The 26,717-nt window shown below is 46.7% G+C and overlaps 1 protein-coding gene and 2 long non-coding RNA genes across 3 annotated transcripts in view; all 3 read right to left on the bottom strand.

Moving 5' to 3' along the window:
- Positions 1 to 3,620: 3,620 nt before the first annotated feature.
- Positions 3,621 to 17,466, bottom strand: LOC120898295. Its single transcript, XR_005738643.1, has 2 exons — positions 16,983 to 17,466; positions 3,621 to 4,828 (listed from the first exon to the last, which is right to left on the bottom strand). It is a non-coding gene; the product is annotated as an uncharacterized LOC120898295 (long non-coding RNA).
- LOC120898294 lies at positions 10,700 to 16,959 on the bottom strand. The gene is made up of 2 exons (XR_005738642.1): positions 11,235 to 16,959; positions 10,700 to 11,173 (listed from the first exon to the last, which is right to left on the bottom strand). It is a non-coding gene; the product is annotated as an uncharacterized LOC120898294 (long non-coding RNA).
- Positions 17,467 to 17,475: 9 nt separating the features above from the next.
- LOC120898283 (heparan-sulfate 6-O-sulfotransferase 1) overlaps positions 17,476 to 26,717 on the bottom strand; it is a 50,035-nt gene continuing 40,793 nt past the window's right edge. The window contains exon 6 of the mRNA XM_040303916.1: positions 17,476 to 18,260. The gene's annotated coding sequence lies outside the window, so the exon portion shown is untranslated. The remainder of the gene's footprint in view (positions 18,261 to 26,717) is intronic.

The raw sequence follows: 26,717 nt of genomic DNA, 5'->3' as shown, positions 1-26,717 counted from the left end.
TTCACCTGCCTCCGGCACCACCACCTCAACGGTTGGCAAAACGATAAAAGGAGCGAAGAAAAGTAAAACCACACACCACCCGCGGACCGCAGACCACAGTGGCAGCACCGCCTTGCACTTGGACTTGGAACAAAAACGGTGGCAAAAGAAAGGTAGAGGGAAAAACGGGGAAAGAAACAAACAAAAAAACAAACACAAACGATTGGTCCATTTCCCTCTAAACGAAAATTGCCCCTTTGTAAAAAAAAAAACATTCACGCAAAGATCCAAATAATGAGCGGTTGGTGCAGCAATCGTCTGCCAATCGAGGGAAGCAACGAGGAAGAACGGGTAAACATAATTGAATCATAAATTTATGTTTCATTGCTGCTACCGCCGCCCGCCTCTCCACCACCTGATTGCGCAACTGGTGATGGCGTGGCGCCACTTATGTCACTTTACGGGAAAGAGGACGGTCGGAACGAACGGAACAAAGCTGCAGTGTTGATTCCGTGTCCATTTTGCACATGTCGTCGAATTGTGCACTATTATTTCCTGCTGCTATTCTCACGCTTCATGTGTGTGTGTGTATGTGCATACACCTCTAATCAATCAATCAATCTCATTTATCATCCGGACGCGGATCTTTCACTTCCTTCATCGACACGCTCAATCATCGGCGCAAGATTGGCCTCGGGGACGTCGTTTGCAGAACCAGTTCCAATTTCGCCCCAACTACCTTTCGCCTTTTGCGGCGTCGGCAAATGTGGGCTACTAGTGCGACAGTGGGGTTCCATCACGCGGCCGTCCTGAAAGCTGTCCCCGGGCTGCGTAATCCGGAAGCGTGTCGGTCGGAGTTTGTTACATCAGGGGAAAAACTAGTTTTCTCGCCGCTCGGGTGAAAAACTCACTTTCCGCACATTAGGCAAGAAGCGGAGTAAGTCAGTAAGTCAGCAGGTTCGGTTGTTGATGGGTGCGTAGGGGGTAAAGTTGCCCCGTAGTCTGGTGACTCGCGTCCAGATTCGAACTGTGTGAATTAGGGAATGGTTTCCTGGGTTTATGTAAACAAAATTAATATTATTATTATTGTGTATTTATTTCAAAACTTATTTCCCTTTTTTTCAGAGTGCATCTGATTTATTGATTTGATGAAGTTTTAAATCACGAATTAAAATCCCATGCTGTGAATATTGAAATAGGAATGATGTTTGGAAAACAAAATGCAACAGCGTATTTGAAGACACAGAAATCTCACCTTGCAGCCCGTGTGGTATGCAATCCGTGGAACAAACGCCCAAAAGGTATGCAATACGCACTGCACAATCGAACCTGAAGCACACTGTCAACAGCTGGTGTCCCGTGGAAGCGCCACTGTGCTTGGTTTAGAAAAAAAAAACAATCGCTTCCGTCCAAAAACCGGGTTGCTTTTCGGCCGTTGCTAACCGGCGCCCATGCACCGTGGCGAGAGGCGGCAGCATTTAGCGCCCGATCGTCCCTTTGTTTTTAGATCATTTGCCATCCCGGTCACACTTTCCAACATGGAACAGCGCGGAAAATGGGAAGATGGGAAGAAAACACTTTCCCATTCAAATTTTCCCGTACCGGTCGGGTCCCGGCGAAACCTGCAATTTCGGCTTGTTCTCAAGCTAAAGTACCAGGAGAGCATGCAGCCGTGCAGCCAGCAGCGTGACCAGCCAACTCCGCACTGGCTGCGTACGTACGGGAAATTCAAATTTTTGCACGTTGAACAGTGGGCTGGAGCGTCGCAGCGGAACAGTTTCGGATTGTTTTTTGTTTAAATTAACGCAAAACGCGTGCGGTTTTCATATCATTCCATGCGCCTTGTCGCTTCGGTAAGAATTTATTTGTTTATATCATATATATCTTTGTTTTTTTTTGCGCACTTCGCATTCGCGCGCATTACAACGTGGTGTGTTTGTTTTTTGTTTGTTTGTTGCTTGCTTCATGTCCTCCAAAACCTAATTCTTTCTTCCTCCCTTGTTCCCACCCCTCTTAACCACTAACAAAATGCTTCGATTCACTGTACAAATGGCCTGCCGGTTTCTGTTTCTCTCTACCATCTTCTTCTTTTTCCTCTCTACCTGAAAAGTAATGCTTCCTTACAAATCTAAAACGCTATACGGTATTTCTTTATTTGTTTGTATCAATCCTACTACTTTTAATCACTTGTGTGTTGCGCTTATTCTTTTATTAGGAGTAACGCTACATACAAATTGTGGGGGGATGCGCTGCTTTTTTCCTTTCTCCTTATCGTTCCATTTGCGTAGAGTATATTTATGTATCATAATATACTTTTCTTCCTGTTTGTTTTTGGTTTAATTTATGTTGTTTTATCGCAATTTGTTGCTGCTCGGCTGCTCGTTGCCCCCTAATATGCGCACTCTTGCTTTCGTTGAGTGCGGTGGGGCTCTCATTTTAAATGCTCCGGTTTTTTGTAGTAAAGTATTGTGTGTTTTCACACCAAAAACAAAGAAAACAAAACCAAAAATCGTAACATGAACGCTTCTGAGCAAAGAAATGATATAATAAAAGCACTGCCACTGCACAACTCACTGTAAACCGCATCATGGGTTTTGGGTGTGTGTGTGTGTGTGTGCGGTTAGCCGTTTACCTTTCCCCTTTCCAAAAGTTGATTGAATTTTCTCCCATTTTCCGAACCACTTCCCTTACACGTCGAGCAGATGATAAAGCTTCCCTCCCATCCCGTAATCTAGAGGGCGATTGGGCAAACGAAAAGGATCGAAAATTTATGGCGAAAATTAGCGAATCACACCGTTTTCCCTTACGCACAAACCAACAACAGAAGCAAATGAATCCTTTCCTTGTCCTTCCCCATATGGTGTGTGTGTGTGGTTCGTTCCCTTTTCGACCCCCCCCCCACCCCACCAGAGAGCATAACGCACTCAATAAATTGTTCTAATTTCCTTGTGCGGCGCCCTGTCCGCCACCACCACCATCCATCCATCACCCCCCCCCCCCCCCCTTCTGGGTTCATTTCATTGTGCGCTGAACGGATTGGGGGTTGTGTTTTTAATGCCTTCGCGGTGCCCTTATTAAGGAACGATATCCCTTCGAAGCAGGGGGAGAGAAAGAGCGAGGACGATGGGGATAGAAAACAGCGCGAACGAAGGGCTCCACGGAGAGCTCGAACCCGCAAAAGCATAACTAAATTAACCTCATTCACCACAAAAGCTTAAAATTCGTACAGTACAGTTCGATGAGAAGGGGATGGATCTCTCTCTCTCTTTCTCTCTCATTTTCTCTCTCGTCTGTCTCTGCGCTACGAGAAAAAGGTTTGTGCAGTGGTTTCGACGGGATTTTGATGGAAAGGCGGCCCGAATGCCCCAAAGCCTACTGAAGCTTCGCGTTTTCTGTGTGTGTTGTGTGGTGTTTTGTGTGCTGCTTCCCATATTACCCTTTTACCTTACTGAAAAGTCACTGAGCGAGCGAGCGCGGTGGGAGAATTTGTAATCAACCTTGCAAAAAAGTAGGAAGGAAGGGTAAAAACCAGGATCGAAATGGTTGGGGGCCCGCTAACGAAATTAATGTTCACACAAACAACACTTTTTCCTCACAATCTCTTACACCACCTTCTGCTGCTGTTGGGGAAAACTACCACCCTGTCTCTCTCTCTCTCTTTCTCTCTGAGTCTTGTTGTTTCACTTATTTTCTATTGTGCAACTGACTGGCCCTAAGGGAGTATTTCGTGTGTATGTTATTGTGTTTTTGTTTACTATTACTTGTTTGTTTGTTTCTTTCTCTCTCTTTCTCTCTCTTTCCTATTTCTTATTTTATTTCGTGATATGATTGATTTTGTTGTATTGTTTCATTGTTGTGGCATTGTTGATTCTGTTTCTTCACTACTGTATGGATGTTTCTAGCTCTCTCTGTCTCTCTATTGCACTGTGTGGATGTGTATGTTACGCTTAAAAGCAAAATGGTACAAGGATGTGCTGTGATTTACACAGCTTTCTATTGCAGCTAATTGGAGTCGGGAATGTTGTGTGTTGTGTCTCTAAAATTATGACAACCACCTGAATTTCCTGAATTAAAAATAAATGAAACAAAAGTGTCTATTGCGCGTTGTTAAATGGGAAGTCTAAGCAATGTGAGAATATTATAGAGTAAATAAACCTTTAAAAAACCCTTTTGCTGCCTAAAGCGGGTTTGGGTTTAGTAGTGGGGTTCAGTGTAGAGCTTTGTAAGCTCTGTTTTGAGAAAACAATTCAATCTTCTATTTGCGCAAAGCAACGCGCGTAACGAATGTCGTCCGTTTTTGCGTATAAAAATCTTTGGTGGTACGCTGCGCTTACACTTACACGATATCTCCGGCACGGATTACATACAAGCGGCCCAGTATTGTTTTGCAGACACGCAGATCACTTAATTGTATTCTGAGGGCTAGTAATAGTAAAAACGTAAAAACTCATACAAAATAAAAGCTTCAGCAATGAGAGGGAAAGCAAAAACAAAAAAAGCGGAACGAAGAATACCTACTAAAGGAGAGGAGAACGCTAAGGCGAGCAGCCAGGCAAGCCCCTTTCCCTATCTATTTCCTGTTCGTCTGCTGGTAGTACCCCCTCCCTTCATGTCCTATCTCAATTTAAAAGCTTATCAACTAACTCAAACTGTACACGTGTGCAACAACGGTGGCATCCGTTTTCGGTCCGTTGTGGTTTACCGGTGTTCGTTTTGTCGCTTTTGATAAAAAGAAAGAGAGCCAAAATCAGCAAGTCTGTTCCAAGGTTCAACAGAAGGATGTTGCTGAAAGATCGTCCCTTGCAGGTGGTGGAGAGATTTCGGTGTGTCGTTTTGTTTTGTTTTTGTTCTGAAATGAAAAAAAGAGAATAAAAGTAAGTTGGAGAAGCAATGAAATAGTAAAATTTAAATCCACACTTAAAACTAGTTTTCTAATTACTTCACACCCCCCCCCTCCTTAAATCAATCCAAACCCACACACAGGACGCGCCCTATAAAGCATTCCTTTTTGTCTGCTTTTTTGTTTTCCCCTCAGCCGTAAAAGTGAACCCCGGGTAAAGTCCGCAGAATTGTTGCGGTTTTGCTCCCGTCGCTCCTTGCCCCACCATTACTTTGGGAGTGGAACCGCTTCCAAAGTTTCCACCAAAGTTGCGCGCTAGTCACTACTCACTCACCACACACTGTGTACTAACCAACCGCCACCACCACCACAACCAGATGGTTTTTTTTTCTTTTTTGATGAGTAAGTGTGTGGTGTAGTCGAAAAGCGATTTACAGCATAAAAAACCGCGACACCGCAGTTACTGGTGAAGGTAGTGGGATAGAGTCAACACACCCCACACAAAGATTGATGAGTTTGAACATTTATTTCATGTGTTTGTTTGTGTTTGTTTGTTGAGGGTTTTTTTCAGTTACATTGGCTTCATTCAAAAGTCAAAAATGCCAAAAAAAGCACGTAAAAGAGTGCAAATTTGTGAAAGAATTTCCATGTTTATGTTGCTACAGTACGGTGCACATACATCACACTCACGTACAGCAAACCGACGCAAACGCTACGCAACAACACACAGTAAGTGCCGAATTTTGTTTACACCCATCCCCTCACTCATTCAAACCATCATTCATCTGCCCTGTACCTCCATCACATGTTGAACTCTCTCTCTCTCTCTCTCGCTCTCTCGCTCTCCCTACACATAGAAACCAGAGGACTTCAAATGCACTCAATACACACACACATGAAACGTGTCAAGAATATGGTTGCTGAGATTAGCAAACGGAAGACGAATTGTGAATCGAACCCCTTCTCTTTACCCCTCACACACACACATTGCCGTTGGTCGGAGCGCGCGCGCGGCTTCTTGATGGAGCGGCGGAAACGGAACAATATTTGCACGCGATTTGCGATTTACGATTTTGCGATGTAATGTGCGTGTGCGTGTGTGTGTTTATGGGGTTGTTACAATCTTTTCTTATCCTAAGAAGTGGGAATTTCCATCAGAAAAAAAACAGGAGCAGTTCGCTTGCAATTGGGTTGGAGTTTTTGATAAATAAATCATACCCAAAAGGCTCCGAGAACAAGGCTTCCTATCTCACTTACTCCCCCCCAGCATTCTATTTCGATTGTTATTTCCTCATCTCCACCCCACACAAGGGGTGGGTTTCCGAGTTTTAACAATTAGCTTTTTTAATAATCAATTGTGTATCGATTGGGTACCATTTGAGGGGTTTTCGCTGCTCTCTTTTTTGCTTCCACTAGAGACCTTTATACTTTCAAACAATAGATTTAGATAGCCCCCTCGTTCATGCAAAAATCCCCTGGCCACACTCTAGCAAAGGGTCACGACACAGCTCAAGTGACCAATTACGCCCTCCGCCATCCACCTACTACACGCTCATCTCTTCATTGGTTCACTCAATCCCCCCTTTTCCAATAGGGCAGCACAAAGTTTAATTGATTCGGAATCCAGTTTTTTATCATCCCCCATCGACACAAAGGTGTACATGGGTGTGTGTGTGTGTGCGAGTGTTTTGCAGTCGATAATAAAGTTAGCAACTCCATTCCCTATTCCCATTGAATTCGATTCGCTTTCGTAATATGGCTCGCAGTCTGCTGGAACCGGATGGAGTTTCCGCCGCTTTCCATCTGGTGCGTGTGTGTGGTGCATTTTTCCTCTCCTGAACTCTCAGTGCACCTTTACGATATGGCCCAACAGTCGAGGAGGGATAGCAGTTTGGTACAATAAAAGCGTTGAGAGCATTGAATTGATTCATTGTTGTACTGTGGGGCACTGTCATACGGGAAGCCTGTAACATGACAAAAGATAAGCTTCATTTGCTGAACTATATGATCTTTGTTTCGCCGTTGCAGCCTCTTTTATTCGAATGGCACCAAACTACCGATCCAACAACTATGACCCAGTTACGTTCAATCAGCATTACCAAGGGGCGAAAACCGCCTTAATGTATGCAATTTGCCTTACGATTTGTATCTTACTTCCTCTGTTTCCTGTGAAAATGTTTTCTTTTTCATCGAAACCTTACCGCCACTAAGCCAAACTATAGCCTTCGAATTCGAATTCAAGCCCCACACTTGTTTGCAATGGAAGCAGCAGCAGCAGCAGCAGCAGAAAGCCACAAAAGTGTAAGTAATGAGGCAGGGCTTTTGTTAATCCACCACACAAACAAACAAAGGTGCACCACCAATTGCTTGGCGTGGCGTGAAAAAAAGGAACAACACCTTTCAACAATATCCTGTGACACGTTCTTCACGCACTAGAGCTTCGCTTACCAGTACCGGCACAGGCTTTATATTAGTTCGCGCTTGAAAGAGCAGGCAAGAAAAGCCAACGGGCTTCTTTAAGGAATTCATATGCTTTGTGCTCATTTCGATGTTAGTAAGTACAACACAAAATCAGACATACCACAAAATGTCGCACAAAAACGGTTTCAAAATGGTGAAACATTAAACTGTTTGTGGTTGATGTGATTGAATCGTGACTTTTGATCCTTTTTGAAACGGGTTAAAAGTCAATATTTTCCACTCAATTGACATATTGCGCCGTGCCTGAAAAAACGACCTTTTTTACAATTTTCCCCCATTCCAACGCGCGTCGTTAAAATGTTAAATTGCCTGAACTAAAAACGAGCGAAAATACCCTCCCTGCCGTTGGTTCAAATACGATACATAATTGGCGGAGGCGTAGCAGCACCAATGGAAAACAGCACCTCCGACACCGAATCACTCCAATCACCCACCCACCTACCCAACCCCACTCGCGTGAACGGGTTTCAGCGGGGGGGCTTGACGTCCGATTAAAAAGCGCTCTCATTAATTAACCATTCTAATTAGCAGCGCGAAAGCTCCCCCGTTTCTCCACCACCGCCACGAGTGAAGCGCTTTTTGCCAATTTGCTCGTATCAGGACGTTTTTTTCTTCTTCTCTCGAATTCGAAGCGGGACAGTTTCCGAAACACCACACAGGCGTACATGCTCTATTAAACGTTTAAATTGTGCAGACAAAGCGTTGGTCCCCGCCGTGACGCTTCCCCTTTCTCTGTCCCCTCTGTCCATTCATACACATTCATGTGAATTTGAACCGAAAGTTCAACGTTGGAATTTAAGCTGAAAGACGCACCAAATCCATCATCTAACCCTTCTCCGCGGAGGGGTGTCTAATGTGTGTGTGTGCGCGCAAAGCTTCAAGCAAAGCTCATCGCATCCCCAACCCAATCGTGGGGAGAAGGGGAGGAAATGTCGCTCTGATGTAGGCTACTTATGCATGCCCGAAATTCGCATATTTCTATCTTGGATGTTGGACCCCATGGCTAGCAAACGACGCCTCATCGGATCAACGAATGGCTGATACGCGGGGTGACTGATACTACTGATGATGATGATGATGTCGTGCGCATATTTGTGTCTGCTCTGAAGCGTCTGAATTCTTCAGCCATGCCGTCCTCTCAACTACTTCTTGCGGCGTATAATGACTTGACTATTGCACGTGAGACAACCAATCCGTTCCGCCTTGGGATGGATGTGCGCTCCGCGGCTCCTCTCCATCACATCAGAACGCCAATGTGTCGGAATGATTATGGTTGGAAAGATGGAGAATAAGGTCACCACCGCGCCAGTACCATACACCACGTGTCAGTGTCCTTTCAGGCGTTGCCGCCGCCGCGTTGTCGAATGTCTCTAAAAATGAACAGAACGAATGTAAATATCGAATTGTGTAGGAGATGAAATGAGATGCCTCAAAAGCACTGTTTCTCCTGCTTTGAATGGAGGAGCGCGATGAAAAGATAAACTCGCACTGGGTAAGATGGAAGTTGAATACATTTCACACAACAAAAACACACACACACTCTTTGACATTTGCCTTTTACGCTCGGGGGGTCTTCTGCCAACCTTTCAGTTTCCCCGAGGCTTCAGCAATCAGCAAAAATCACAACAAAAACGGGAGCTTTACATCGAAAAGTCACAGGAATGACACACACAAGCACAGAGAGCACCACCGTCTTCCGTCTTCCAGTCTATATATTAGCCTTCCGGGGTGTAGAGAGTGTAGTGTATAGAGTCTGTGAAAGACGGCTGCATTCATTCTCTCGACCCGACGACTTGATATGCGGGATACGAGTCTTTCAGGCCGAATTTTACACCGAAACACGACGAACGACAAATGTCCTGAAGGCTTGCGGTTTGTGCCTTGGAGATAGAGCGAACGGACGCATGGGGCGGTTAAGGTAAAGAAGTGCTGATGGGAGGTCTCGATTAGGCTTATACATACACACCAGACCATCATCAGGCAGGAATGGTGAAAATTGTAAAGCAATGGTCTCCACTCCCTGCCGGTGACACATTTTTGCTAAACATCCCATCATCCGGAAGGTGTAATAGGCGTCAGTTTCTGAGCGTAAACTAACTAACTGACGGCAAACTAATCATGACGAAACGTACTGTAACATTTGCATTACAGTTGCAGGAAAACGCAACTTAGTCTTTGAGGTCCTGGTGAAGGAAGGTTAGACTCTGTTACGACCAACCTACTGACATAACCGAAGTTCGTGTCAACTAGTGGTTGATCTTAATTTAGTTTTACGCTCACAAAATAACGACTTGAGAACAATATTTACCTATGTGTAGCATTCATGTGCTGGGATGATTAAATACACTGTAATTCGATTCGAGATTAATCTTCTGCGGCACGTGTATCGGGCCCAATATCCTTTTGTTTCTCTCTCTATCTCTCCCTCCCTCTGCTCTCAAACTAGTCGACACACACATCGTCGTAAAGCTGGATTCCTGAAAGTGTCAACCGAGCGCGTTCGAGCGATGTGTGTTACTACAACCATGCCGCCGCTGCCGGCAACTTGCAAGCTGTCAAGCTCACGAGAGAGCTCGAGCTCGGGCCTTACCCCACACCACGGCAGGGTCATACACATTGTTCCCGCGCGTTGTCAACGCGTTTCATCCTGAGGGCGGCATCGAATAAACACGACACGTGTGGTAGGGGATGCTCCCTCAGGGGTGCCCCCCCCCCCTCAAGCCCTACTATGACTATGAAGGTTGGTGAAGAATTCGTCTGTCGCATCGCGCGCCCTTTTGCTATTGCAGTGAAGTTTGATCCACATCCTGGACCTAGGATCCAGTCCGGATGACCTGGGGCGTCAGTCACGAGCCCGCCGCTCGCCGTGGTGTATCGACGCTGAAGAACATTGTGAGGGTCGTTTTGCGTGAGTGACGATACAATGGCGATAGCAGGCACAGCTTCCGGGTAAGGGATTCGCGTAGTGGCGCAACGTATTATCCAGAACCCGAGGGATGGACAACAACGCTGCTAGTGCTGTGTATTGAGTACAACCTTTACCCCCCACTCCAAATCCCACTGTATGGTCGGCGGATGTGTGTGTGTGTACCGACCCAGTGCCGGCCCATCAAAGGCAAAAGGTGCCAAAAGTGTTCAGCGGAGCATAGCATCGGTCGGCCTTGTAATTCTCGGTTTACTCGCCTGGATGACGTCGTCTTCTTCTTTCCTTCCCCCCCCCCCCACCCCACACTCAGATACAGGCTAAAAAGGGCATGGACGTGTATGTACGGGACTACACACACACACACACGTACACTAGCTGGAGGCTGGCAGTCCGGTCCAGGGATCAATCGATAAAAGGCCCATCCGTTTCGCAATGTTTGGTTTGGACGGGCACATGACAAAACGAAGATTTACAGCTCAATAACGCCGTCGTCGTCGTTGTCGTCTGAGAGACCTTTCCTCCTTCTTAGGTCTATTTTCTTGGGTTGGTTGTTTTCTCCTTCACCATTGAATGGTTTTCCCTCTTGGTGGGGGCTGGTCCGTTTTCTCGGCTCTTGTGCACAATTGTGTTTACAAATCTTCACAGCAATTCATTTCCAGCCGACCGGCCGATGGGGTTTTTGATCAAACGAAACCGATGTTAAAAGCATCTCACTCTCTCTCTCTCTGAGGCAATTGGTTTGATTAAAGTATTTCTTTTCGATTGATAGGCCAAAGGTTCCGATTGGTTTAAGATGCTTGTTTTCACTGCAATCACCAGTCGGAGGGAAGATGAAGAGATAAACCTTTATGCGATGGTAGGCAAGAACCATTTTCTGGGAAGTATGACAAGATAATGCAACCTAAAAGCGCAATCTTCTGCAAGGAGTTAAGGGAACTTCAGATAACCTGCAACGAGAGCATTGGCAATACTTGTATACACTATCAGTTGACAGTTGTTACTTGTTACCTTCGTGTTTCATCTCAAGCTACAGGGCCATCAATATTACTTGCTTTTGCTCGTCAATTATTTGAAAAATATTTATCTCATCCTTTGAGCTCAAAACAGAATTAATTTAACCCACTTACTTCCACAAAGACAAAGAGACACTGTTGGTCTGGGTGGTAGCGAAGCGAAAAATCAATCAATCTTACATCACAGGATTTCCTTCAAAGCATGGCACACTTGCATTACTTGACATCCACTGAATAAGCAAAATAAAGCGTCCAAGCAGAAAGTACGCTCCGAAGGAAATGTAAGGAAAATGATTACCAAAGTGTGCCTTGGAATACTCCTCCTCTTCTTTTCCTCTTTGCCGCTTTGGAATGTCACCTGAAGTGCCACTTTGCTTCATAATTTACTTTCTTCAACTGATTACGGTAATCAACGGATACAGACACACACACATCCGCACATCGTCTCCCTCGGGAGTGCCCCACCTAATAGAGCCGAAACCAATTTGGAGCTATGTCTTTACGTTCTAGCTATCTTTACGGCAGTGTGGAATGAATCTTGCCATCTTCGGCACTCTGCTCTCCGCTTCATCCAGAAAAAGGAGTAAAAGAAAGCATGGATGGATCCAATTCAATTTCGAACCCCTCCAGGGGGATGTGGAGAGGAGAGAGGGCAGATTATTTGCATATCCACGAAATGTGTTCTGTACGGTTTGAGGCCGGAGGACCCGGAGGATTATGCCGAAAGTGGTGAGGGATCGGGTGGTGCGCTTTATAATACGGCCTATCATTAGAAGGTTCAGTGATCCACAATCTGTGGTACTCTCTCTTGTGTGTGTGTGCCTGGAGCAGTCCTCCTCTTCTGCTCTCGCCTTGGTTGGTGGTTGAATTTAAATTGCGCGAAACACACCTCCTTCCCGGAAAGTTCCCGAAAAAAACCGGGCAAAGGAGGAGTCTGCAGCAACGTCACAAAGCTGCCGGAGAAAACACACAAACCGAACCGGCGAGAGAGCAGAGGCAGGGTTTTACGATCTGTTTACGAATGCATAAATTACGGCCGCAGCAAACAACGTCGTGTTTCATCATCGGCGCAAAACGCAGCACCAGAGACCAGACCCAGAGACCCTCACCGTGCTTTGGGGGAGGGGAGGGCGAGTGGCATTTGTCTGCCCTGAATTGAAAATGGCAAAATAAGGGGTCGTCATAACAAAAAGGCGAGTTCTTTTCTTTTAAGCGTTTACAGTTCTTTTCAGCACACACAACCCAACTCTTCCCCCTCCCGTCGGGATTAAACAAAGTTGTGCCAAAATGTGTCCAATCCACCCAAAATCACCCACCAAAAGAAGGGAAGAAGGCGCACAACTTCGATTTTTATGACCACTTCGCTCATCAACAACACTGTTTGTGAGTCTCCCCCCGATGATTCCCATCAAATTGGAATTTATTAATTTGTTTATTTTGCATCACCGTCCGTCTCCACAACCCGATGAAGCTGGACCATGAAACCGATTAAATGAAAGTGAAAATGTACAAATTGTATGGCGGTGGGGGGGTTATTAATCGCATTTTCCCACCCATCACCCATCGGCCCATCGAATGGCAAACCACCGACTTGTGACTTGATCAGACATTTATAATACGATTTTATTGACACTTCATTATCGATGGACACACTGCCGTTCTCCCCCTCCTCCATCGTGGGACACTTCCGGTAGGCAAAAAAAACAACAGCACCCATCGACAGCGCACAGTTGTGTGTCGTAATTTACATATTGATTTCCGGAAAATAGTCCACTGATTTTACCGTCGAGTTTTCCCGGTTCCGCGTTTTGTCTCGGATTTGTCCCTGGGGAGGGAATAGATGATGGAAAGGACATTTCTTCCTCTCTCTCTCTCTCAATCGTTCGCGGTCCAGTTGGCACGTTTTGGTGGTGGCCGTCGGGCCGAATATCTCCTCCAAAAGGACACAGAGAGCGCGTTCGCGCGCTGCTTTTGTGTGTGGTCGGCGCAACTGAATCCGGTTGGGATTGGAGCGAAATATTTCAAATTAATTTTGTTTTCAATACTCTGACCGATTATTGGAAATGTTTTAATCATTTTCATCAAACAGAAGGAGGGGGGATAAGAAGTGCTTGTTTATGGACATTAATTTCCCGAGTTTTCCCGCGAATTTAGTAAGCTCACGCCCGATTCGAAATTGAACCCGAAGCGAAACAGCATGATGATGATGATGATAGAAGGCTGGCGCTCATCCTTTTTAGGCAAGGGCAATTAAAATTTGGCAAACAAAAGCATCGCAAATTCATCGATTCCCGGCGCTATTCAGGGGTTCGTCTCCTGCATCCGTTTCCTTTTTTCTATGATAAATTGGATGTACCGTGGTGGCTCACACACGCACACGTGGAACGGGAATAGTTGATGGTAAATTGAAAAGGATTGGGAAATTTGTGGACTCCCCCCCCCTTTCTCGCCGACATATTACCGACATATTATCGAAAAACGATGATTCGGCATCGCTTAACTTGCACCACCACAAACTCGAGCAGAACACTAGCACTCCTCTGTGTGTGTACTCGAAATTCGATAGGGATTGCCTGCCCCTCCTCGTTGCTCTCTCTCTCTCTCGTCGCATCTTTCCTAGCTGGAATGGCAATGGATGCATTTTCCAAGCTCGCAACTCTTGGGCACATCGATTCTTGGGTAACTTGGGTGGTGTGCGCGGCTGTTCGTGTGACGGCTGTTCGTAAAGCGGATGAATTTATAGTTCCTGAGGGGGAATCCACTGATACCACTAACACACACTCTAACGGACGACGCACGTTGCATTCATCCGGCGCTAGTGTGGTTCGATTTTCAGAATAAATGGAAGAGAAAGGGTCGTTGAAATTCCCCCCTCCCCCCGGTGTTGATGAAAGGTGCATAATTTACAGCAGTTTACGAGGACATAACTTTCGATATGGATGAGAGACAGTAATGCACACAAGCACACACACAAACAGACACATATGAATTCCTTTTCGGTTCGTATAGCTAACGTGGATGTTATGAGCTTTCGCGCAAATATCACTAAAACAAGAACCGCAGTTTGAATGCTCTGTGAGCTCATCATCAAGTTAAATTATTTTGCGATCGTAAGCATTTAGTTGTGCACTAAAATTGCTACCATGCAACTTGTTCTATTCATGCCCCTGCATCTAGGCAATCGGCATACCATTGGCAGACTTTTAAGGTAGAGTGCAATTACGAGCAATGATTACTAACTTGTAAAAGCCTTTTTTGAGTCTTCCTATCGACTTTAAACTACTTTAACAATTAAATTATCTTGAAACGTACCGTAAACTGTACAAATTTGCATTCATTCATTATGTAATCGAACTTATCTCATCTCAACACCATAAGCTGGCCCCTTTCTCTTTCGAGTGAATTACATATTTAAATTACGTTGCTTTAGCGCTCGCGGCATCGAGGCAGGTGAGAAGAAGGTGAGATCAGTTTAATCAATCGCACCCTCACCCTTACAATCGTGGAAAGCCCTTCACCAACACAACCCAAAGGCCGATGGCGCTCCTTTCCTCTCCCATTTGGCCAAAAACAATTTCCCACCGACAGGGGCACAAATCACAACACTTAACGGTAAATGATGGACGGTTGTGGATGGCGACGAATTGCTACAGACCCAGGCCCGTAAGCAAGTCGTTGTAGCCACCCGGGCACCAACCAACCAATAACAACAAAGGAGGCGATGATGGAGGCGATTGTGTGTACTACCTAGTACCACCAAGATGGTTTGCTTTGCCGGCAAGACGATTACTTGCAAGCGGGCTTCCCCGGTCGCGATAATCGATGCTTCGCGAGGAAGGAGCGAGCGCAGCCTCCTTTCATTATGGGGCCACAAATTTTCCACAACTACGACAACAAAGGGCACGTCTAGCAAGGTATCCCCCCTAGTCCTTATCGAACGGCCTTGTGTTTATTGTACCACTTTGTAGGAGGCGGAAAACAAGGAAAGAGCAGCAGCAGCAGCAGCAGCAAGGATGATGGGAGGGGTTTCATTCAATTAGCAGCATCCCATCCCAGCCCAGCTCTCTCCACGCTCATCATTATTCGTGCCATTTCCGGGATTGAGCTTGGAACTACCAGCACCACCAACAACAACAACAACTGCACGATGTGCGCGAGAAGCCACTAGATGTCGCTAATAATAAACCTTTATTTCCGCGAGACACCATTCCGTGCGCGAGAAAGGAAAAGGTAGCTAGAGGGTGTTTTTTTAACCCAGCGGAACCGTAACCTGTGAACTTCATACTTCATTATTCACCCTCCACCATCCACACATACAGTGGTTGTGGTGTCGAAACTGCAAATAAACCATTTATTAGTGTGCCCCCAAAGGTTTCCTCGCTGCGCGTGCTGCACGGGAAAACAGCAGTTCAATTTCCGGTACATTTCCCCGTACACTACACCACACACACACACATACAGACACGTACAAATATAGCAGCTAGGTGTTGGAAAGCCGCTCATTTGAAGCATAATTAGAAACCGCAAACGGTGGTACCCTTCACAGGCTCCTCCCGTTCACGCCACCGCTAGAGAGTATTGTTTACTCCGATGTGGCCACCGTTGTGGATATTTAAAGAAGCCGCGCGCGCGCGTGTGTGTGTGTGTGTATGGATTGTATTCCCTAGCGCCCAATATGCACAAGGACCAACAATGGAATGAGCAGTTTAAGAAACGCTGCACCCAGAAGGCCATTTTATGAAACCAAGATGCAGTATGTTTGGTCGTAACCCTCGCCTGGCTTTCGTAAGCGTAATCTACATCCGCAGCCAGCGGGGAAAAGCGCTGAATTTTACTAGCAAATTTATGAGCGTCACACCACTACCACCACCACTCTGGGGGAGGCGGCGGCACGGTTCCCAGGATGCCCTCCAAAACAGCAAATTAAACACCCATCTGGCGAACGTTTTCTACGTGAGCAGACCCTCTACACCGCGCTGTGAGAGCTCGGGAGCTTCGACGGTTCGTGTATTTAGAGCTTCATAGTTCAATCGGTTCCGCTTTTTGTATCCCATCGCTTCCCCGCCCTCCTAGTTCCGATCGATTTCCGATCGATGCTACAGAGGTTACCACCACCCTAGGGACATATCCAAAACCACAGGCACGAACACTGCTGCAACACACTAGGGGTGGTGCACAGCATTGAGTGTGTTGCATGGTTGCCGGACGGCAGAAAAGGAAGACAAAAAGGAACATTCGAGTTTTCGGGATGGGGGGGAATATGATGTTGGGAACTTTCGTGCCTTTTCACGGGTTTTTCCAAACCCCACCCCCGGCAGACTACGTGCTCGAGATTTTTCTCCATCGCCGGCACTCGAATTGGTGGTGCTGGCTGGCGCTCTTGGTGAAATTTTCAAAGAGATCAAAAGCTACTGTGAAGTCGCCGGGTTCGTGAGCGTGTGGTGTTCGGAACGGAACGGAACGAAAATGTTGCATTCAAACCCATTGCAGCACATTCCACAGCACGGACGGCTAAGCGATGCACGGGGAAGGAGAGCCACACACCTCGATCGATTTTGGTGGGTTGGGTTATAGTAGTGCCGTAGTTTTTCGAGGCCATAAGTCCACAGTCCATAAGTCTATAGAAGCTTTTAGCACCAGCAGCAGGGTTACTTAGCTTGTGCAAGCTAAGTGTAGTATTAAGATACTTTTCAGAGCCGAAAGGTGGCCACCGGAATGTCGCCGGCGCCTTTAAAACACTTACAGACACGGCAGCAAAAGCTTTCTATAAACTCTCGAGTAGTGACAATCCTGCGGCGCCATCCTGCTTGCTTTGTTGACTAACTGATTAGATCAGGCGGCTCTAGCTCACTAGCTAGCTTCATTCTCACGCCCAATTCCACAGTGCGGGCACTCGTCCAATGCGCCTGTTAACACGTTCCTTTTCCTTCTCGGGACAACCCATCATCGAAATACAGCAACAACAACAACGGCAAAAAAATCCAGGCTCCATCAGATGTCACACGGGAACAAGCGCAGACATTCCCGCTCCTTTGACCCAGCATCACTCTTCTTGTGTTTTTTTTCCTTCCCTTAAAAGAACACTTTCCTTTCATTGGTGTGAAATTACATTCTTCCGAGGTTAAATCAAAGGAAACAAACCCCCAGACAGTTGAATGAGGGAGTGGTGGGGTGTGGAGGTTGTTGTGTACAACGCGACACACAGTGAGCCTTTTACAGCAAGTGGGTCTACTCACCCCGGATATCCAGTATCCAAGCAGCGTTCGCTCGTCTGCCGGCAACGGGCGGCGCCATTGCAGAGGACCTTCTCCATCTCCCTTGGCTTTTCGGGAGAGGCGGCGCGCGCGCGGGTAAAGGAGAAAAGCGTCCACTTTTTCCGCATTGTTCGGAGCGTGTGTGTGTTGATTCTTGAGAGTGCCCGGCGACAGCTTTATTCCTCACTCCAAGTTGCTCCATGTCTCGGGAAAGTGTGACGAACGCGCGGTTCGTTGAGGTTCTTTCCCTTCCAACACCGCCTTAGGACACTAATCACTGAAGAGAGTGACGACCAAGACGATGGGACAGACGACGATGAAAAGGAGGAGTTGTAGACGCACGGGTGGTGCATTCTGCCGTGCATACAAGCAGCAGCAGCAGCAGCAGCAGCAGTAGCAGCAGCGTCAGAAGCATCGGAAGCTAGTATACCGGCTCACACATCCTGTATCCTTCATTTCCAAGGCAAGGCAAACATTGTATGCTTTCCCTTGTGTTACCACAGCCTTATTGCAGGCCCCGCACATACGTCACTCGAACGTAAACGAGGTCATAGGCCAGACCAGGCGGGCTAGGCGGCAAAAGCTTTAACGTGCCTGTGAAAAGCCCGCCCTTGTGGCGTTGGCTTGGAACGCGGGGTGGTGCTGGTCGGATGTGTGTCTGGGAGGAGCGTTTTTGCTCAAATCTCAAAACCCGGTCGGTTCGTTCGATGCACTACACTGCTACAACTACTACTGTTGTTCCGCCGCTGCGTTCAAGATGTTGCAGCCTAAAATAGAAGAAGAAAAGAGAGAAGAATGAATAAATGAGATGAAATTAAAATATATTCTAATTAAATTAGCTAACAGAGAGCTTCTCTTTCACAGCGGGGCGCGTTTAGGGATGAGCGATTTCTTTGTGTGGGTACTTGGGCGGCGGTGGTGGTGGTGGTGTGTGGGCGCCTCATGTTGAAGGCTCGCTTTGTTTGAATGAACCTCCTCCGTTTCAGTGATGTCGATAGACATATTCTTGGAAGCATCTTTATTTCAACAAGCACAAACTTACTCCGGAGGTTTTTCATGTTTGTCGTCGTTTGTTTCCCCCGAAAACAAAACAAGCAAAGAGAAAGGATTTATTTTTTTTTCGGACAAGAAGCTGGTCTCAGAAACCCAAAAGCAAGTGGAGCACATTTGTTTGTACAAATATATGCACACCCAAAATTAGCCCAAAAAAAGAACGAATCGAGGCATAACTTTGTCCGAAATCGAGACGCACAAGAACATTCCACCGCACCATGGTGGTGTGGGGCCTGCCCTGAAACGCATCCAGACGCAGCGATGGAATTTTGTGTGTTTCTGTGTGGCTGGGAAAGCATTCGGTTATTACCAGAAGGATCTACACACACTACCAGCAACCGAAAAAGAAGCAAAGAAAGTTGTACTGAAATTGATGCAACTAGCTGGGCAATGGAAATGAAGGAACAAAAGACGTGGGCTCCTTGGTGAACCCATTTTCCCATTCGGAAAAGTTTTACGGTTCAAAAAGTTTTCACCCAGGGCTTTTTTCTCTGCTTTCTCTGCAGGAGGTAGAAGGAGAAGAGGCAAGAGATTTCGGTGTTTGTTAGGGTTCCGCCAGCCCACCAGGTACCATTGCCTCGGAAATAGTGATGGTGATGGTGGATGGACAAGCGAACCAGCAGCAAAAAAAAAGGGTTTTGAATGTTTTAATCAGTCCTCCGTCAACTTTTCACTCCTGCTCCAAACGCATTGAAATTCTCTTTACCCCTTTTTGTAGTTCGGTTCTCGGAAATCTTGGATCGTGTGTAAGGGGGCATCATATCCTGATGATGTTTGGTAAGTGTGGCCGATCCCTTTTCCAGCACATACCATCATCGGACCCAAACTGCCGGCAGTGAAGGAATCGTTGATTTTAGCGCCTCAGGCACTTGGGACGATAATAAGAGTTGGAGCATATTCTTGTTGATTTATACACACAAACACAAAACAAAAAAAGGGGATAAGAAACGATCCAATTGCTCCAGGATCGTGTATGAGATGTAATTTGGCGAAAGGATCCTTCATTTCCACGCTAGGAAGTATTGCGCAAAAGGGACGAATTAATTAATATTTCCACCCATTTTTTATTCCTTATCCTATTTTCCTCACACAAATCATCCTTGATATTCCACCGCTTAAAATATGCAAAGTTTTCTGGCAAATATTTTAGCCCCAAACGATACACATCATTCTCCCAACAGCCCCAGCGACGACCCAAACAGCAGAGTGCAGTACAAATTCCCCAAAATCAACAGCAACCACAACGGCCACGGGAGCATAAATTATGAAATGTTGCCAACCTCCCCGAAACAGTTCGCCCGTTATGTGGGGGCATTTTCCAACAGCCGCGTCGCGTCGTCGTCATGCAACCTTATCATACTTATTGGTTTAGCAGGTGATGAAATAACTCGCGAAAGACAGGCAACTTCCGGTGCCAGTGGGACACCACCCAAACCATACGGGAGGGAGGCGGGGAAGGAAGAGGAGCACGACACAACGACAACACGACGACGATGACGAGGAAAACAACGACGGTGTGGAATGTTTTTGATCCGATAAAATTCTTTGCCGCATTCTACCCGGGCTTCTTCGGGCACTCTCTTCTCCTCCCGTGACAAGTGATGTGCCGTGATGTGTCGAAGCTACTCCTCTCATCCTCCTCTTTGGCTCCAGTGTTGGCTGACACTTCCACTTCCATTAGATAATGCAACGCGCGACTTTTGCGAGGCGAACTGAGGGGATTCATGGAAGAGGACCAACTTTTTCGGTACAACTTGCCAGCGCCATGGTGGAAAATACAGACACTGGAAAGTATCTTTGAGGACCTACTACTTTTGGCAGGGCGTTTGGATTGAGTGCTGCTGCTGCCTGTTTGCTCCCCTCACAACTAGTTACCCGTGACTCCTTTTTGGGGTGGAGTGCATATTCCACACTTTGGGAACATCCAGAGCGTGTGAAAAAGGTGAAACAACCACTCGGAAAATCAGGTGAATCCTCTTCGGTCGCTTTTCTTCCCTCCACTCGCAAAGAAATCATTACTCGTTAGGCTTTGTAGGCCCAACTGTCTACACCAATCGAAGCACCAAGGGGGAGCACCCGGAACAACAACAGAAGTGCCCTTCAGTTTTTTGAGAAAGTTTACGATTGTGACACGTGCAGACACATGCACCTACTACACTAGGCCCTGTCCTGTCCCCCACCAAGAAAGCTCCCCCACCATCCGCCGTGGAAGCTTATCGGGAAAAGGTGCTATCAGTTTTCCGTTTTTCGGCCTCCTTTTTTTTAATAATCACCTTGTTTACCAGTTTCTCGAGGGAGGGAACACCAAGATAAATAATAAAAAATATGGCACTCGGAACAAGCACCATCGTTCGTGTGTCCCGGGTGCTGTCTGCTCCCTTCCGTGGAAGCACTTCCGACAGTACCAGCGCACATCACAACAGCAGCAGCAAAGAGCGCTTTGGCGTACGCGCGACAACACCTTGCAGCAAACACGCGAATAACCAACAGTGCCACTTATTACGCGAGCGTAGTGCACACCCAGGTACGGCTGTTATCAACATCAACAATGGGCACCAACAACAATGTCTTTTGGGCAGAATCTAACAGTTTTTGGGAGGCAAAATGGTCGCTTGCGGGTGATGTTGACACGGTGCTTGAGAAACCTATTCATAAAACTTGGAACAATACACCGTTGCCGTAGTCGTGGTGGTGGCCGTAGTTGTTGTCGTCGGATGGCTTCTTCCTCTTGTCTTTAAATGCTAATGATAATGCGCGAAGGTCCACGGTAAATCGACCACCTGCGAGGGGAGACGCGTGGCTGAAGACATGGCGTTTGGGGAAGATAATAAAGCGACACTATTTCAGACGAATCTTTGCTCTTGTTTTGTGAGAAATCTTCAACCACCAAGCAGGGACACAAACCCCGACAAAGGAGACTCTATGTGCATTAATCCACTTCTTTAAGGATGACTGAACAGTCAGTCAGTCCTCCTTCTACATTGTACCACAAATATTTGAGAATGTCTAAAACGCCACCCAGATGATCTCACGTGTATCTCTCCCTCTCACAGCCTCACTGTCCCCCCCATGGGTGGTACCGGGGGACATGGAATTTGTTGTGGAGAAAATGAATACAAACACATCATGCTCCTTCGTGGAAAACCGTGCCCGTGTGATAAAGGATGTCCCTCATTGGCCATTCGCCTTCTTGGACGACACTGGGACCTTTGTGAAATCTTTGGAAAATCCGCCTAATGCCATTGAAAGCGAGATGACCGTGCGAGACACTCGTAGGGTTAGAAGCGGAGGGCATAAGATTACATTACAACACAACCGAAACGGCGGGGCGCCTACGTTTCGTTGGAACTGTTTGCCTAAGCTTCATGAGTCTTCGTCGTCGTCGTCGTCGTCGTCGTCAATGTACCGTTGGAGCACGGCCACGGTGGAGTTTGGCCGCTGTCCTCAGAATTACCTTAACGATGCACACACACTCATCTAGAGACTGGCTTTCCTTCTACTGCCGTCAGTGTAAAGTCCACCGGTAAGGATCCAACCTTCGCCAACTGGCCAAGATATGATGTCGTGTAGGAGAAGCTTGGTCTCGTGGTTGTTGATTAGGGAAATCTAATTTAAGACAACAATACCCGGAAGGACACCTTTCACCGTGGTGACCGTTTTCTGCTTCGGTCAGCACGCATCATATCACTTACATCCACAATCGTGACCCGCGTGGGCTCCAAGTGTTGGCGACGCCCGGATTATGGACCATCTGCCACAGCAAGGTGCATTAGACAGACAGTGAGTCGCTGCGTAATAGTAAAGGACGACTGTGCAATGTGCTGCTGGTACGAATTATTACCGCCCCAGAGCAATATGATGGTCGTGATTCACCTTCTGCGAGCATAAAAGCATTCCCATTCCGTTGAAATTGAATGACTTTACGATCATTCCGTACTTTAGAGGCACTGTGGGACACACATTACACCAGTTCAATCGAATGTGTGTATGCACGTTAGAAGTGTACTTCCCGAATGGTTTCTACTTTTTCACGACCGTTCTAAATTACAATCGTAATAGCGTTGAATGACACCTTACTTACGCCGTCACCCACCACAATATTCAATCATTTCGCTATTCGACGGTGTTTTGTTGTCAGGTGGTGCCAGAAAAAGCATAACTTCAAACTGGCCATAAAAAGAGGCAGCAAAAATCGTTGCACAGGCAAATAAAAACCAATGCTCTAGACATCAAGAGAGAGCGCACACGTGTATAAAACAGCATGAAACACGCAAAGAAATTATCCGTAAAACCGAATGTTATTTTCCACTGATTGCAACGTTTATTTTGGGTAGTGACACGTAACACACACACACACACACGGCGTGCTAGAAATACAAGAAAGAAACGAACGAAAAGGCTTCTCACCACGCCAGGAAAATGGACACTTCCTTACCCTATGTGCACATATACGTATATAAGTGGGACAACAAAAATCATTCCCGTCCGCAACACGACTGCTTACACGATCATCCGCGCCCGTTCGCCCCAACCACATGACAAATTCACACACACACACCGAATGGTGATGGCGCATAGCGCATAAAACGGAAGCGGCGCCCGGGTGCGCTTTTCCGTGTGCCGTTTATAGTAGTGTGTCTTCAAATAACAACTGGAACGTGGGCCGTGTCGAATCCAATTCGTTTCCAATTCCGCATGCAATGAGAGCTTCGCATTTTCCCATCCCCTTTCCTTCCAATTTCACTAATTGCTAGCATAAAACCGATAATGACATTACGATGATGGCCATTCTGGCCATCGTTATCTCGTCGTTTCGTGGCCGGCATGCTGGCGCGGAAGGTCGCGACATCGGCTTAAGCATCGGACCAGAAAAGCGAACCAAAATAATAATAATAATAATAATAATCTCCTCATCGATCCGGCGAAGAAAATGAAACCGAGAGTCCTTCACACAACAACCGACGGTATAAAAAGAAACATCATTATTGAACCGTGTGATTTGGAAGCGAACGACGTACGGCAAAAGGCGCAACGGCGACCCCGGAACACCGTCATCATATTTCGATTTTAGCACGAAAGTGAACAGACACACACACACATGGTGGAGGGTCACGTATTTGGAGAAATAGTGATTTTCACCTAATTCTAGTACGAGCTAACGAGCCGAAGGAAATTTTCGCCCAGAACCGGCAGCTGCTACTACCAAAACGGGTTTCCTCTTTTTGATGTCGAATTTACAACGAAAAGGTACAAGCAGCGATGGACATTATGCTATTGCTTGCGAAGAGGAAGGAATTAATCTTCTAAAAAAGGATCATCGCATAAACAAATGATAGGAGGCCTTGCAGCCATCTGGGGGCCTCCCTCTTGTAGATCATTGGCACGGGAAAGTTTATTTAGCTAGTCCACATAATCCTTCAACAGATGATTTGATACGGTCCGTTTGCTTTCGGTGTGTGTGCGTGCTTTCCTATCCCAATTGCTGGAGTTGGAATTTCCACCGGGAGGGGTTTTCCGGTCAATGGTACGCTGTCCCGTACCGCACACACGTGTGCAGCAGCCTGTGTAATGATGGGTTTTGCTTTGCAGGAATGAGCAGAAAAAGCGTGTAAAAATAGGATCCTCTCTTTCACGGGGATATCCATCTATCCATCTGTCACGACCCATATCCAACATACTCGCAATCGGTCAGGACTCCAACCGTGCCTACGGAACATCTGAACATCGCTCGAGTTGGGTTTCCCGCTTCGGGTCGTGAACATAGGCCGTAACAGTAACCCGTAGCGACCATATGTTATCCGAAGCACATGGTCGCTCGACCGACAATAAACAGAAAGCGGCACATTATACCGTTTGTGTTTGTGTGTGTGTGCGCACCAAAAGCCCCGATCCGTCGATGAAGTAACTGAGGGATGGAAATGAGTGACTTTTATGGGTCTCGGCTCTTTTTCGCTCGCTTCGCACCAATCCCTCGTCCCTTGCGAAGGTCAGGGGCCCGTGGGCCATCTATAAAATGCAAGCATTCGACCGACTATCTCACCGGGATATTGATCTCCCGCGGTATAAACGATTTATTTATGGTCATTTACAAACCGCGACTGACAACACTCCTCCGAGAACACTTTACTTCTGTCACAAACGGCTAGCGCCACCGATAACTTCAGCCCCGGCTCTGGTTCAGAGTTAATGAGCAGCAATGGAACGAACGATTACGAAAACCCTGGATGTATCGATTCTCCACAAATCGAGCATTACTTCGGAGATGGATGTGTGAGATGGGTGGTCTACTGGCGCTATGCAGAGTGCACAGTGAAGCTCAATGATTGATTCAAGCGATTCTAGCGAGAAGATGATGATGATGGTCTTCCACCACCGTCGAAGAAGAAGAAGCAATCTGGCGTCACCACGTCCCGCCTTACTCCCTATAACTGATTCAAACGATCAGCGAGCAGAAATCAGCATCAGATCGCGCACACACACACACATCGAAGGAATTTATTTATCGGAATAAATTATGCAAATAATTTCATCGCCGACAGGAGGACCTGCATGACGACCCTCACACCACCGAGCTTTCCCCGGACTGTTGGTCCCTGCTGACGCACGGTTGATAAGACGCAAAAAAGGAGCGAACGAAGCACAACACTGGTGGATTGATGCATCGAAACGATTTTCGTGGAGTGGATGGGTGTAGCTTTTAATGAAATTAAAATCGTATTATATTACATCCACAGACCGTGCGCCACCGCGCTGAGTGTTTTGTCCTTTGCACAGCTTTAGCAAAACAAAGAACGGGGAAAGAAATGCTTTTTCCTCTGCAAACGACATCAAATCAATGCAAATGTAAACGATGAAGTTATTAATAAGAAATTTCCCTCGCTGCTTGGCTAAACACAAACAGCCAAGTAAGCCATTGAAATAATGGTTCTATTTTGTTGCATTTCAGCAACTTAGTGCTGCTGTTTCTTTTGTAGGTCAGCATGACCAATCTCTAAGGTAAGGTAAAAGCCGGCAGTTATTATTTACTATCTACGATTAGATTCTCAGAGCGGGTCTGATTCATCGGCAGCTTTATACAACGGGGCAAGTGTAGGCCGTCCTGTGGCATGTGGAGTTTTTTCTAACATCCCATCGCTGTTCTTCCTTCAATTCCAAGTACATATGTGTACACACAGGTGTACAAATTGTGGTTCCTTTGAAGACGATGTACTTCAACTGTACTTTAACCGTAACTCTCTTTTTGTTGGAAGCAATTTGTATGCTAGTAACGCTTCGTCACCCTGATATGCACTCTCTATCGTCCAACATACCGAAACGTAAACAATCGACACTGCGATCCGGCCTTCAACCTCCTGTGGGGAGGGCACAAGAGCGTCTTGAATGCGTGTGTAATCAACAGCAGACGACAAACAATTGTCATAACATAGAAAAAACTGCGCTTTCGCAACCGGCAGCTAGAGGGGGTCATGCGAGCAAATCGTTAGTTCCAGGAAATATGGCAATACAAATTGACGTTAAGCAGGTTGCTTCTATTGCATCACTTTGCACCACACATACACACCCAGCTCGAAATTGCAATGGGAGAGAATTAAATTCATCTGCCATCTGTGTTTGGTAGGCGTCAGCAGGATCGTATTGCTAATTCGCCCATCCATCACAAACCAAACCTGGGCCACTCATTGGGCGAGAGACACTTGTGCAGTGGAAGCATAGGGGGGCACGGGTGGCTCAGCAAGAGGTAGTTAAATTAATGAATTTATGGTTTTATGTCTGCGCGCTGCGAGGTTTTATTTCTAGCTGGCGTTTCCCCTCCCTCAGGCTGACGATGAACTGACGACGATAGCTTACGGCCATTTAGCAGTGACCAATCAGTAGAAACGCATCACCCAACTTCCACTCCTCTCCCGGACCAAACGCGGTTGGTGGGGGTGGTGGCGTCAAAGCTTGTTGATGACGATGGCGACGACGATCGTTTGCTGTGCCGGAAGCGAACGACGCCGGACAATTTTCACCATTGCCGGTCTCTTCTCACTCTTACTCTCTCTCTCCCTTCGGCTCGGCTTCAAATGGTCCGAGCATCAGCGTGCAAAATGAGAAATAATTGACACAAGACCGGGAACGTTTGTCTAGTGTGCCCCTACGAGACAACGAAGAGTTCAAACGCTTCAATG

This window comes from Anopheles arabiensis, chromosome 2 (assembly GCF_016920715.1).
Source record: "Anopheles arabiensis isolate DONGOLA chromosome 2, AaraD3, whole genome shotgun sequence".
Classification (NCBI taxonomy): domain Eukaryota; kingdom Metazoa; phylum Arthropoda; class Insecta; order Diptera; family Culicidae; genus Anopheles; species Anopheles arabiensis.
The sequence above is the reverse complement of the archived record's forward strand: the minus strand, read 5'-3'. Positions and strand labels throughout refer to the sequence as shown.